This window comes from Denticeps clupeoides, unplaced genomic scaffold, assembly GCF_900700375.1.
Source record: "Denticeps clupeoides unplaced genomic scaffold, fDenClu1.1, whole genome shotgun sequence".
Lineage (NCBI taxonomy): Eukaryota > Metazoa > Chordata > Actinopteri > Clupeiformes > Denticipitidae > Denticeps > Denticeps clupeoides.
Window position 1 is genome coordinate 1 of NW_021629922.1, and position 13,422 is coordinate 13,422.

Sequence of the window (13,422 nt, forward strand, 5' to 3'; positions counted from 1 at the left end):
CAATTAAACTTCAAGCCCAACCCAGGACGTAAGTGTCGTTCTTACATTTTTACTGCAATTAAACTACATATTTCTCATACTATTTCTTTATCACCCAAAAGAAATGTTACATGACATGATGCTTCTTGTCTGAGCTTTTGCAGCCCCAGAAAGCTTCATTTAGGAAAGAAGTGTGGTCTCTGTGGCGCTATCGGTTGTTAACCAAAAAGGTTGGTGGTTCATGCCCACCCAGGGTAGAAAAGTACATTTTTTTCCTAATTTAACAGCAGTTAAACTACATATGTCACATGCAAGGTCATTTCTACCCAACAGAAATGTTATTTGACATGATGCTTCTTATCTGAGCTTTTCCATGCCCAGAAGGCTTCAAATAGAAAAGTAACATGGTGTCTGTGGCGCAATCGGTTAGCGCGTTCAGCTGTTAACCAAAAGGTTGGTGGTTCAAGCCCACCCAGGGACGTAAAGTGTCGTCCTTGCGATTTTTACTGCAATTAAACTTCAATCCCACCCAGGGACGTAAAGTGTCGTTCTTACAGTTTTTATTGCAATTAACTACATATTTCTCTACTATTCTTTATCACCCAAAGAAATGTTACATGACATGATGCTTCTTGTCTGAGCTTTTGCAGCCCCAGAAAGCTTCATTTAGGAAAGAAGTGTGGTCTCTGTGGCTTAATCGGTTGTTAAACCAAAAAGGTTGGGTGGTTCATGCCCACCCATGGTAGAAAAGTGCATTTTTCCTAAGTTAACAGCAGTTAAACTACATATGTCACATGCAAGGTCATTTCCACCCAACAGAAATGTTATTTGACATGATGCTTCTTATCTGAGCTTTTGCATGCCAGAAGGCTTCAAGTAGAAAGTAGCATGGTCTCGTGGGCGCAATCGGTTAGCCGCGTTCGGCTGTTACCGAAAGGTTGGTGGTTCAAGCCCACCCAGGGACGTAAAGTGTCGTTCTTCCAGTTTTTACTGCAATTAACCTACATATTTCTCATACTATTTCTTTATCACCCAAAAGAAATGTTACATGGACATGATGCTGCTTGTCTGAGCTTTTGCAAGCCCCGAGAAAGCTTCATTTGGAAAGAAGTGTGGTCTCTGTGGGCTCAATCGTTTGTTAACCAAAAAGGTTGGTGGTTCATGCCCACCCAGGGTAGAAAAGTAGCATTTTTTCCTAATTTAACAGCAGTTAAACTACATATGTCACATGCAAGGTCATTTCCTCCACCCAACAGAATGTTATTTGACATGATGCTTCTTATCTGAGCTTTGCATGCCTAGAGGCTTCAAATAGAAAAGTAGTATGGTCTCTGTGGCGGCAATAGGTTAGCGCGTTCGGCTGTTAACCGAAAGGTTGGTGGTTCAAGCCCAACCCCAGGAGCGTGAAAGTGTCGTTCTTACAGTTTTTACTGCAATTAAACTACATATTTCTCATACATGTCCTTTATCACCCAAAAGAAATGTTACATGAGCATGATGCTTCTTGTCTGAGCTTTTGCAGCCCCAGAAAGCTTCATTTAGGAAAGAAGTGTGGTCTCTGTGGCGCTATCGGTTGTTAACCAAAAAAGGTTGGTGGTTCATGCCCACCCAGGGTAGAAAAGTGCATTTTTTTCCTAATTTAACAGCAGTTAAACTACATATGTCACATGCAAGGTCATTTCCACCCAACAGAAATGTTATTTGACATGATGCTTCTTATCTGAGCTTTTGCATGCCCAGAAGGCTTCATATAGAAAAAGTAGCATGGTCTCTGTGGCGCAATCGGTTAGCGCGGTTCGGCTGTTAACCGAAAGGTTGGTGGTTCAAGCCCACCCAGGGACGTAAAGTGTCGTTCTTACAGGTTTTTACTGCAATTAAACTACATATTTCTCATACTATGTCTTTATCACCCAAAAGAAATGTTACATGACATGATGCTTCTTGTCTGAGCTTTTGCAGCCCCAGAAAGCTTCATTTAGGAAAGAAGTGTGGTCTCTGTGGCTTTATCGGTTGTTAACCAAAAAGATTGGTGGTTCATGCCCACCCAGGGTAGAAAAAGTGGCATTTTTTCCTAATTTAACAGCAGTTAAACTACATATGTCCATGCAAGGTCATTTCCACCCAACAGAAATGTTATTTGACATGATGCTTCTTATCTGAGCTTTTGCATGCCCAGAAGGCTTCAAATAGAAAAAAGCATGGTCTCTGTGGCGCAATCGGTTAGTGCGTTCGGCTGTTAACCGGAAGGTTGGTGGTTCAAGCCCACCCAGGGACGTAAAGTGTCGTTCTTACAGTTTTTACTGCAATTAAACTACATATTTCTCATACTATTTCTTTATCACCCAAAAGAAATGTTACATGACATGATGCTTCTTGTCTGAGCTTTTGCAGCCCCAGAAAGCTTCATTTAGGAAAGATGTGTGGTCTCTGTGGCGCTATCGGTTGTTAACCAAAAAGGTTGGTGGTTCATGCCCACCCAGGGTAGAAAAGTGCATTTTTTCCTAATTTAACAGCAGTTAAACTACATATGTCACATGCAAGGTCATTTCCTACCCAACAGAAATGTTATTTGACATGATGCTTCTATCTGAGCTTTGCATGCCCAGAAGGCTTCAAATAGAAAAGTACATGGTCTCTGTGGCGCAATCGGTTAGCGCGTTCGGCTGTTAACCAAAAGGTTGGTGGTTCAAGCCCACCCAGGGATGTAAAGTGTCGTCCTTACGATTTTTACTGCAATTAAACTTCAATCCCACCCAGGGACGTAAAGTGTCGTTCTTACAGTTTTTATTGCAATTAAAACTACATATTTCTCATACTATTTCTTTATCACCCAAAAGAATGTTACATGACATGATGCTTCTTTGTCTGAGCTTTTGCAGCCCCAGAAAGCTTCATTAGGAAAGAAGTGTGGTCTCTGTGAAGCTGCTATCCGGTTGTTAACCAAAAAGGTTGGTGGTTCATTCCCACCCAGGGTAGAAAAGTGCATTTTTTCCTAATTTAAAACAGCAGTTAAACTAGATATGGTCACATGCAAGGTCATTTCCACCCAACAGAAATGTTATTTGACATGATGCTTCTTATCTGAGCTTTTGCATGCCCAGAAGGCTTCAAATAGAAAAGTAGCATGGTCCTCGTGGCGCAATAGGTTAGCGCGTTCGGCTGTTAACCGAAAGGTTGGTGGTTCAAGCCCACCCAGGGACGTAAAGTGTCGTTCTTACAGTTTTTACTGCAATTAAACTACATATTTCTCATACTATTTCTTTATCACCCAAAAGAAATGTTACATGACATGATGCTTCTTGTCTGAGCTTTTGCAGCCCCAGAAAGCTTCATTTAGGAAAGAAGTGTGGTCTCTGTGGCTTTATCGGTTGTTAACCAAAAAGATTGGTGGTTCATGCCCACCCACGGTAGAAAAGTGCATTTTTTCCTAGTTTAACAGCAGTTAAACTACATATGTCACATGCAAGGTCATTTCCACCCAACAGAAATGTTATTTGACATGATGCTTCTTATCTGAGCTTTTGCATGCCCAGAAGGCTTCAAATAGAAAAGTTGCATGGTCTCTGTGGCGCAATCGGCTGTTAACCGAAAGGTTGGTGGTTCAAGCACACCCAGGGACGTAAAGTGTCGTTCTTACGGTTTTTACTGCAATTAAACTACATATTTCTCATACTATGTCTTTATCACCCAAAAGAAATGTTACATGACATTATGCTTCTTGTCTGAGCTTTTGCAGCCCCAGAAAGCTTTATTTAGGAAAGATGTGTGGTCTCTGTGGCGCTATCGGTTGTTAACCAAAAAGGTTGGTGGTTCATGCCCACCCAGGGAAGAAAAGTGCATTTTTTCCTAATTTAACAGCAGTTAAACTAGATATGTCACATGCAAGGTCATTTCCACCCAACAGAAATGTTATTTGACATGATGCTTCCTATCTGAGCTTTTGCATGCCCAGAAGGCTTCATATAGCAAAAATACATGGTCTCTGTGGCGCAATCGGTTAGCGCGTTCGGCTGTTAACCGAAAGGTTGGTGGTTCAAGCCCACCCAGGGACGTAAGTGTCTCTGTTGCCGTTTTTTATTCAGTTAAACTACATATGTCTCATGCAAGGTCTTTCCCACCCAACAGAAATGTTATATGACATGATGCTTCTTATCTGAGCTTTTGCATGCCCAGAAGGCTTCATATAGCAAAATTACATGGTCTCTGTGGTGCAATCGGTTAGCGCGTTCGGCTGTTAACCGAAAGGTTGGTGGTTCAAGCCCACCCAGGGACGTAAAGTGTCTCTGTTGCCGTTTTTTATTCAGTTAAACTACATATGTCTCATGCAAGGTCTTTCCCACCCAACAGAAATGTTATATGACATGATGCTTCTTATCTGAGCTTTTGCATGCCCAGAAGGCTTCATATAGCAAAATTACATGGTCTCTGTGGTGCAATCGGTTAGCGCGTTCGGCTGTTAACCGAAAGGTTGGTGGTTCAAGCCCACCCAGGGACGTAAAGTGTCGTTCTTACAATTTTTACTGCAATTAAACTACATATTTCTCATACTATTTCTTTATCACCCAAAAGAAATGTTACATGAGATGATGCTGCTTGTCTGAGCTGTTGCAGCCCCGGAAAGCTTCATTTTGGAAAGAAGTGTGGTCTCTGTGGCGCTATCGGTTGTTAACCAAAAAGGTTGGTGGTTCATGCCCACCCAGGGTAGAAAAGTACATTTTTTTCTAATTTAACAGCAGTTAAACTACATATGTCACATGCAAGGTCATTTCCACCCAACAGAAATGTTATTTGACATGATGCTTCTTATCTGAGCTTTTGCATGCCCAGAAGGCTTCAAATAGAAAAGTAACATGGTCTCTGTGGCGCAATCGGTTAGCGCGTTCGGCTGTTAACCGAAAGGTTGGTGGTTCAAGCCCACCCAGGGACGTAAAGTGTCGTCCTTACGATTTTTACTGCAATTAAACTTCAAGCCCACCCAGGGACGTAAAGTGTCGTTCTTACAGTTTTTACTGCAATTAAACTACATATTTCTCATACTATGTCTTTATCACCCAAAAGAAATGTTACATGACATATGCTTCTTGTCTGAGCTTTTGCAGCCCCAGAAAGCTTTATTTAGGAAAGATGTGTGGTCTCTGTGGCACTATCGGTTGTTAACCAAAAAGGTTGGTGGTTCATGCCCACCCAGGGTAGAAAAGTGCATTTTTTCCTAATTTAACAGCAGTTAAACTAGATATGTCACATGCAAGGTCATTTCCACCCAACAGAAATGTTATTTGACATGATGCTTCTTATCTGAGCTTTTGCATGCCTAGAAGGCTTCAAATAAGAAAGTAGTATGGTCTCTGTGGCGCAATAGGTTAGCGCGTTCGGCTGTTAACCGAAAGGTTGGTGGTTCAAGCCCACCCAGGGACTTAAGTGTCGTTCTTACAAGTTTTTACTGCAATTAAACTACATATTTCTCATACTATTTCTTTATCACCCAAAAGAAATGTTACATGAGATGATGCTGCTTGTCTGAGCTTTTGCAGCCCCAGAAAGCTTCATTTTGGAAAGAAGTGTGGTCTCTGTGGCGCTTATCGGTTGTTAACCAAAAAGGTTGGTGGTTCATGCCCACCCAGGGTAGAAAAGTGCATTTTTTCCTAATTTAACAGCAGTTAAACTACATATGTCACATGCAAGGTCATTTCCACCCAACAGAAATGTTATTTGACATGATGCTTCTTATCTGAGCTTATGCATGCCTAGAAGTCTTCAAATAGAAAAGTAGTATGGTCTCTGTGGCGCAATAGGTTAGCGCGTTCGGCTGTTAGCCGAAAGGTTGGTGGTTCAAGCCCACCCAGGGACGTAAAGTGTCGTTCTTACAGTTTTTACTGCAATTAAACTACATATTTCTCATACTATTTCTTTATCACCCAAAGAAATGTTACATGACATGATGCTTCTTGTCTGAGCTTTTGCAGCCCCAGAAAGCTTCATTTAGGAAAGAAGTGTGGTCTCTGTGGCTTTATCGGTTGTTAACCAAAAAGGTTGGTGGTTCATGCCCACCCAGGGTAGAAAAGTGCATTTTTTCCTAGTTTAACAGCAGTTAAACTACATATGTCACATGCAACGTCATTTCCACCCAACAGAAATGTTATTTGACATGATGCTTCTTATCTGAGCTTTTGCATGCCCAGAAGGCTTCAAATAGAAACGTTGCATGGTCTCTGTGGCGCAATCGGCTGTTAACCGAAAGGTTGGTGGTTCAAGCACACCCAGGGACATAAAGTGTCGTTCTTACGGATTTTACTGCAATTAAACTACATATTTCTCATACTATGTCTTTATCACCCAAAAGAAATGTTACATGACATTATGCTTCTTGTCTGAGCTTTTGCAGCCCCAGAAAGCTTTATTTAGGAAAGATGTGTGGTCTCTGTGGCGCTATCGGTTGTTAACCAAAAAGGTTGGTGGTTCATGCCCACCCAGGGAAGAAAAGTGCATTTTTTCCTAATTTAACAGCAGTTAAACTAGATATGTCACATGCAAGGTCATTTCCACCCAACAGAAATGTTATTTGACATGATGCTTCTTATCTGAGCTTATGCATGCCTAGAAGTCTTCAAAGAAGAAAGTAGTATGGTCTCTGTGGCGCAATAGGTTAGCGCGTTCGGCTGTTAACCGAAAGGTTGGTGGTTCAAGCCCACCCAGGGACGTAAAGTGTCTTTTTTGCCATTTTTTATTTAGTTAAACTACATATGTCTCATACTATTTCTTTATCACCCAAAAGAAATGTTACATGACATGATGCTTCTTGTCTGAGCTTTTGCAGCCCCAGAAAGCTTCATTTAGGAAAGAAGTGTGGTCTCTGTGGCTTATCGGTTGTTAACCAAAAAGGTTGGTGGTTCATGCCCACCCAGGGTAGAAAAGTGCATTTTTTCCTAGTTTAACAGCAGTTAAACTACATATGTCACATGCAAGGTCATTTCCACCCAACAGAAATGTTATTTGACATGATGCTTCTTATCTGAGCTTTTGCATGCCCAGAAGGCTTCAAATAGAAAAGGAGCATGGTCTCTGTGGCGCAATAGGTTAGCGCGTTCGGCTGTTAGCCGAAAGGTTGGTGGTTCAAGCCCACCCAGGGACGTAAAGTGTCTCTGTTGCCGTTTTTTATTCAGTTAAACTACATATGTCTCATGCAAGGTCTTTCCCACCCAACAGAAATGTTATATGACATGACGCTTCTTATCTGAGCTTTTGCATGCCCAGAAGGCTTCATATAGCAAAATTACATGGTCTCTGTGGTGCAATCGGTTAGCGCGTTTGGCTGTTAACCGAAAGGTTGGTGGTTCAAGCCCACCCAGGGACGTAAAGTGTCTTTTTTGCCATTTTTTATTTAGTTAAACTACATATGTCTCATACTATTTCTTTATCACCCAAAGAAATGTTACATGACATGATGCTTCTTGTCTGAGCTTTTGCAGCCCCAGAAAGCTTCATTTAGGAAAGAAGTGTGGTCTCTGTGGCTTTATCGGTTGTTAACCAAAAAGGTTGGTGGTTCATGCCCACCCAGGGTAGAAAAGTGCATTTTTTCCTAGTTTAACAGCAGTTAAACTACATATGTCACATGCAAGGTCATTTCCACCCAACAGAAATGTTATTTGACATGATGCTTCTTATCTGAGCTTTGCATGCCCAGAAGGCTTCAAATAGAAAAGGAGCATGGTCTCTGTGGCGCAATAGGTTAGCGCGTTCGGCTGTTAGCCGAAAGGTTGGTGGTTCAAGCCCACCCAGGGACGTAAAGTGTCTCTGTTGCCGTTTTTTATTCAGTTAAACTACATATGTCTCATGCAAGGTCTTTCCCACCCAACAGAAATGTTATATGACATGACGCTTCTTATCTGAGCTTTTGCATGCCCAGAAGGCTTCATATAGCAAAATTACATGGTCTCTGTGGTGCAATCGGTTAGCGCGTTCGGCTGTTAACCGAAAGGTTGGTGGTTCAAGCCCACCCAGGGACGTAAAGTGTCGTTCTTACAATTTTTACTGCAATTAAACTACATATTTCTCATACTATTTCTTTATCACCCAAAAGAAATGTTACATGACATGATGCTGCTTGTCTGAGCTTTGCAGCCCCAGAAAGCTTCATTAAGGAAAGAAGTGTGGTCTCTGTGGCGCTATCGGTTGTTAACCAAAAAGGTTGGTGGTTCATGCCCACCCAGGGTAGTAAAGTAGCATTTTTCCTAATTTAACAGCAGTTAAACTACATATGTCACATGCAAGGTCATTTCCACCCAACAGAAATGTTATTTGACATGATGCTTCTTATCTGAGCTTTTGCATGCCTAGAAGGCTTCAAAGAAGAAAGTAGTATGGTCTCTGTGGCGCATAGGTTAGCGCGTTCGGCTGTTAACCGAAAGGTTGGTGGTTCAAGCCCACCCAGGGACGTAAAGTGTCGTTCTTACAGTTTTTACTGCAATTAAACTACATATTTCTCATACTATTTCTTTATCACCCAAAAGAAATGTTACATGACATGATGCTTCTTGTCTGAGCTTTTGCAGCCCCAGAAAGCTTCATTTAGGAAAGAAGTGTGGTCTCTGTAGCTTTATCGGTTGTTAACCAAAAAGGTTGGTGGTTCATGCCCACCCAGGGTAGAAAAGTGCATTTTTTCCTAATTTAACAGCAGTTAAACTACATATGTCACATGCAAGGTCATTTCCACCCAACAGAAATGTTATTTGACATGATGCTTCTTATCTGAGCTTTTGCATGCCCAGAAGGCTTCAAATAGAAAAGTAGCATGGTCTCAGTGGCGCAATCGCTTAACGCGTTCGGCTATTAACCGAAAGGTTGGTGGTTCAAGCCCACCCAGGGACGTAAAGTGCCGTTCTTACAATTTTTACTGCAATTAAACTACATATTTCTCATACTATTCTTTATCACCCAAAAGAAATGTTACATGGACATGATGCTTCTTGTCTGAGCTTTTGCAGCCCCAGAAAGCTTCATTTTGGAAAGAAGTGTGGTCTCTGTGGCGCTATCGGTTGTTAACCAAAAAGGTTGGTGGTTCATGCCCACCCAGGGTAGAAAAGTGCATTTTTTCCTAATTTAACAGCAGTTAAACTACATATGTCACATGCAAGGTCATTTCCACCCAACAGAAATGTTATTTGACATGATGCTTCTTATCTGAGCTTTTGCATGCCCAGAAGGCTTCAAATAGAAAAGGAGCATGGTCTCTGTGGCGCAATAGGTTAGCGCGTTCGGCTGTTAACCGAAAGGTTGGTGGTGCAAGCCCACCCAGGGGCGTAAAGTGTCGTTCTTACGATTTTTACTGCAATTAAACTTCAAGCCCACCCAGGGACGTAAAGTGTCGTTCTTACAATTTTTACTGCAATTAAACTACATATTTCTCATACTATTTCTTTATCACCCAAAAGAAATGTTACATGACATGATGCTTCTTGTCTGAGCTTTTGCAGCCCCAGAAAGCTTCATTTAGGAAAGAAGTGTGGTCTCTGTGGCGCAATCGGCTGTTAACCGAAAGGTTGGTGGTTCAAGCCCACCCAGGGACGTAAAGTGTCGTTCATACGGTTTTTACTGCAATTAAACTACATATTTCTCATACTATGTCTTTATCACCCAAAAGAAATGTTACATGACATTATGCTTCTTGTCTGAGCTTTTGCAGCCCCAGAAAGCTTTATTTAGGAAAGATGTGTGGTCTCTGTGGCGCTATCGGTCGTTAACCAAAAAGGTTGGTGGTTCATGCCCACCCAGGGTAGAAAAGTGCATTTTTTCTTAATTTAACAGCAGTTAAACTAGATATGTCACATGCAAGGTCATTTCCACCCAACAGAAATGTTATTTGACATGATGATTCTTATCTGAGCTTTTGCATGCCCAGAAGGCTTCATATAGCAAAAAAACATGGTCTCTGTGGCGCAATCGGTTAGCGCGTTCGGCTGTTAACCGAAAGGTTGGTGGTTCAAGCCCACCCAGGGACGTAAATTGTCTCTGTTGCCGTTTTTTATTCAGTTAAACTACATATGTCTCATGCAAGGTCTTTCCCACCCAACAGAAATGTTATATGACATGATGCTTCTTATCTGAGCTTTTGCATGCCCAGAAGGCTTCATATAGCAAAATTACATGGTCTCTGTGGTGCAATCGGTTAGCGCGTTCGGCTGTTAACCGAAAGGTTGGTGGTTCAAGCCCACCCAGGGACGTAAAGTGTCGTTCTTACGATTTTTACTGCAATTAAACTTCAATCCCACCCAGGGACGTAAAGTGTCGTTCTTACAGTTTTTACTGCAATTAAACTACATATTTCTCATACTATTTCTTTATCACCCAAAAGAAATGTTACATGACATGATGCTTCTTGTCTGAGCTTTTGCAGCCCCAGAAAGCTTCATTTAGGAAAGAAGTGTGGTCTCTGTAGCTTTATCGGTTGTTAACCAAAAAGGTTGGTGGTTCATGCCCACCCAGGGTAGAAAAGTGCATTTTTTCCTAATTTAACAGCAGTTAAACTACATATGTCACATGCAAGGTCATTTCCACCCAACAGAAATGTTATTTGACATGATGCTTCTTATCTGAGCTTTTGCATACTATTTCTTTATCACCCAAAAGAAATGTTACATGACATGATGCTTCTTGTCTGAGCTTTTGCAGCCCCAGAAAGCTTCATTTTGGAAAGAAGTGTGGTCTCTGTGGCGCTATCGGTTGTTAACCAAAAAGGTTGGTGGTTCATGCCCACCCAGGGTAGAAAAGTACATTTTTTCCTAATTTAACAGCAGTTAAACTACATATGTCACATGCAAGGTCATTTCCACCCAACAGAAATGTTATTTGACATGATGCTTCTTATCTGAGCTTATGCATGCCTAGAAGTCTTCAAAGAAGAAAGTAGTATGGTCTCTGTGGCGCAATAGGTTAGCGCGTTCGGCTGTTAACCGAAAGGTTGGTGGTTCAAGCCCACCCAGGGACGTAAACTGTCTTTGCTGCCATTTTTTATTTAGTTAAACTACATATGTCTCATACTATTTCTTTATCACCCAAAAGAAATGTTACATGACATGATGCTTCTTGTCTGAGCTTTTGCAGCCCCAGAAAGCTTCATTTAGGAAAGAAGTGTGGTCTCTGTGGCTTTATCGGTTGTTAACCAAAAAGGTTGGTGGTTCATGCCCACCCAGGGTAGAAAAGTGCATTTTTTCCTAGTTTAACAGCAGTTAAACTACATATGTCACATGCAAGGTCATTTCCACCCAACAGAAATGTTATTTGACATGATGCTTCTTATCTGAGCTTTTGCATGCCCAGAAGGCTTCAAATAGAAAAGGAGCATGGTCTCTGTGGCGCAATAGGTTAGCACGTTCGGCTGTTAACCGAAAGGTTGGTGGTGCAAGCCCACCCAGGGGCGTAAAGTGTCGTTCTTACGATTTTTACTGCAATTAAACTTCAAGCCCACCCAGGGACGTAAAGTGTCGTTCTTCCAATTTTTACTGCAATTAAAATACATATTTCTCATACTATTTCTTTATCACCCAAAAGAAATGTTACATGACATGATGCTTCTTGTCTGAGCTTTTGCAGCCCCAGAAAGCTTCATTTAGGAAAGAAGTGTGGTCTCTGTGGCGCTATCGGTTGTTAACCAAAAAGGTTGGTGGTTCATGCCCACCCAGGGTAGAAAAGTGCATTTTTTCCTAATTTAACAGCAGTTAAACTAGATATGTCACATGCAAGGTCATTTCCACCCAACAGAAATGATATTTGACATGATGCTTCTAATCTGAGCTTTTGCATGCCTATAAGGCTTCAAATAAGAAAGTAGCATGGTCTCTGTGGCGCAATAGGTTAGAGCGTTCGGCTGTTAACCGAAAGGTTGGTGGTTCAAGCCCACCCAGGGACGTAAAGTGTCTCTGTTGCCGTTTTTTATTCAGTTAAACTACATATGTCTCATGCAAGGTCTTTCCCACCCAACAGAAATGTTATATGACATGATGCTTCTTATCTGAGCTTTTGCATGCCCAGAAGGCTTCATATAGCAAAATTACATGGTCTCTGTGGTGCAATCGGTTAGCGCGTTCGGCTGTTAACCGAAAGGTTGGTGGTTCAAGCCCACCCAGGGACATTAAGTGTCGTTCTTACAATTTTTACTGCAATTAAACTACATATTTCTCATACTATTTCTTTATCACCCAAAAGAAATGTTACATGAGATGATGCTGCTTGTCTGAGCTTTTGCAGCCCCAGAAAGCTTCATTTTGGAAAGAAGTGTGGTCTCTGTGGCGCTATCGGTTGTTAACCAAAAAGGTTGGTGGTTCATGCCCACCCAGGGTAGAAAAGTACATTTTTTCCTAATTTAACAGCAGTTAAACTACATATGTCACATGCAAGGTCATTTCTACCCAACAGAAATGTTATTTGACATGATGCTTCTTATCTGAGCTTTTGCATGCCCAGAAGGCTTCAAATAGAAAAGTAACATGGTCTCTGTGGCGCAATCGGTTAGCGCGTTCGGCTGTTAACCGAAAGGTTGGTGGTTCAAGCCCACCCAGGGACGTAAAGTGTCGTCCTTACGATTTTTACTGCAATTAAACTTCAAGCCCACCCAGGGACGTAAAGTGTCGTTCTTACAGTTTTTGCTGCAATTAAACTACATATTTCTCATACTATTTCTTTATCACCCAAAAGAAATGTTACATGACATGATGCTTCTTGTCTGAGCTTTTGCAGCCCCAGAAAGCTTCATTTAGGAAAGAAGTGTGGTCTCTGTAGCTTTATCGGTTGTTAACCAAAAAGGTTGGTGGTTCATGCCCACCCAGGGTAGAAAAGTGCATTTTTTCCTAATTTAACAGCAGTTAAACTACATATGTCACATGCAAGGTCATTTCCACCCAACAGAAATGTTATTTGACATGATGCTTCTTATCTGAGCTTTTGCATGCCCAGAAGGCTTCAAATAGAAAAGTAGCATGGTCTCAGTGGCGCAATCGGTTAGCGCGTTCGGCTGTTAACCGAAAGGTTGGTGGCTCAAGCCCACCCAGGGACGTAAAGTGTCTCTGTTGCCGTTTTTTATTCAGTTAAACTACATATGTCTCATGCAAGGTCTTTCCCACCAAACAGAAATGTTATATGACATGATGCTTCTTATCTGAGCTTTTGCATGCCCAGAAGGCTTCATATAGCAAAATTACATGGTCTCTGTGGTGCAATCGGTTAGCGCGTTCGGCTGTTAACCGAAAGGTTGGTGGTTCAAGCCCACCCAGGGACGTAAAGTGTCCTTCTTACAGTTTTTACTGCAATTAAACTACATATTTCTCATACTATTTCTTTATCACCCAAAAGAAATGTTACATGACATGATGCTTCTTGTCTGAGCTTTTGCAGCCCCAGAAAGCTTCATTTAGGAAAGAAGTGTGGTCTCTGTGGCGCTATCGGTTGTTAACC

General features: G+C 41.7%; 5 non-coding genes across 5 annotated transcripts; all 5 read left to right on the forward strand.

Moving 5' to 3' along the window:
• The first annotated feature begins 3,957 nt into the window (after positions 1-3,957).
• On the forward strand, positions 3,958-4,031 carry trnan-guu (transfer RNA asparagine (anticodon GUU)). The gene has a single exon. It is a non-coding gene; the product is annotated as a tRNA-Asn (tRNA).
• Positions 4,032-4,832: 801 nt separating this feature from the next.
• trnan-guu (transfer RNA asparagine (anticodon GUU)) lies at positions 4,833-4,906 on the forward strand. The gene has a single exon. It is a non-coding gene; the product is annotated as a tRNA-Asn (tRNA).
• Positions 4,907-8,770: 3,864 nt separating this feature from the next.
• trnan-auu (transfer RNA asparagine (anticodon AUU)) lies at positions 8,771-8,844 on the forward strand. The gene has a single exon. It is a non-coding gene; the product is annotated as a tRNA-Asn (tRNA).
• A 1,056-nt stretch (positions 8,845-9,900) lies between these two features.
• On the forward strand, positions 9,901-9,974 carry trnan-guu (transfer RNA asparagine (anticodon GUU)). The gene has a single exon. It is a non-coding gene; the product is annotated as a tRNA-Asn (tRNA).
• Positions 9,975-12,461: 2,487 nt separating this feature from the next.
• On the forward strand, positions 12,462-12,535 carry trnan-guu (transfer RNA asparagine (anticodon GUU)). The gene has a single exon. It is a non-coding gene; the product is annotated as a tRNA-Asn (tRNA).
• The last annotated feature ends 887 nt before the right edge of the window (positions 12,536-13,422 follow it).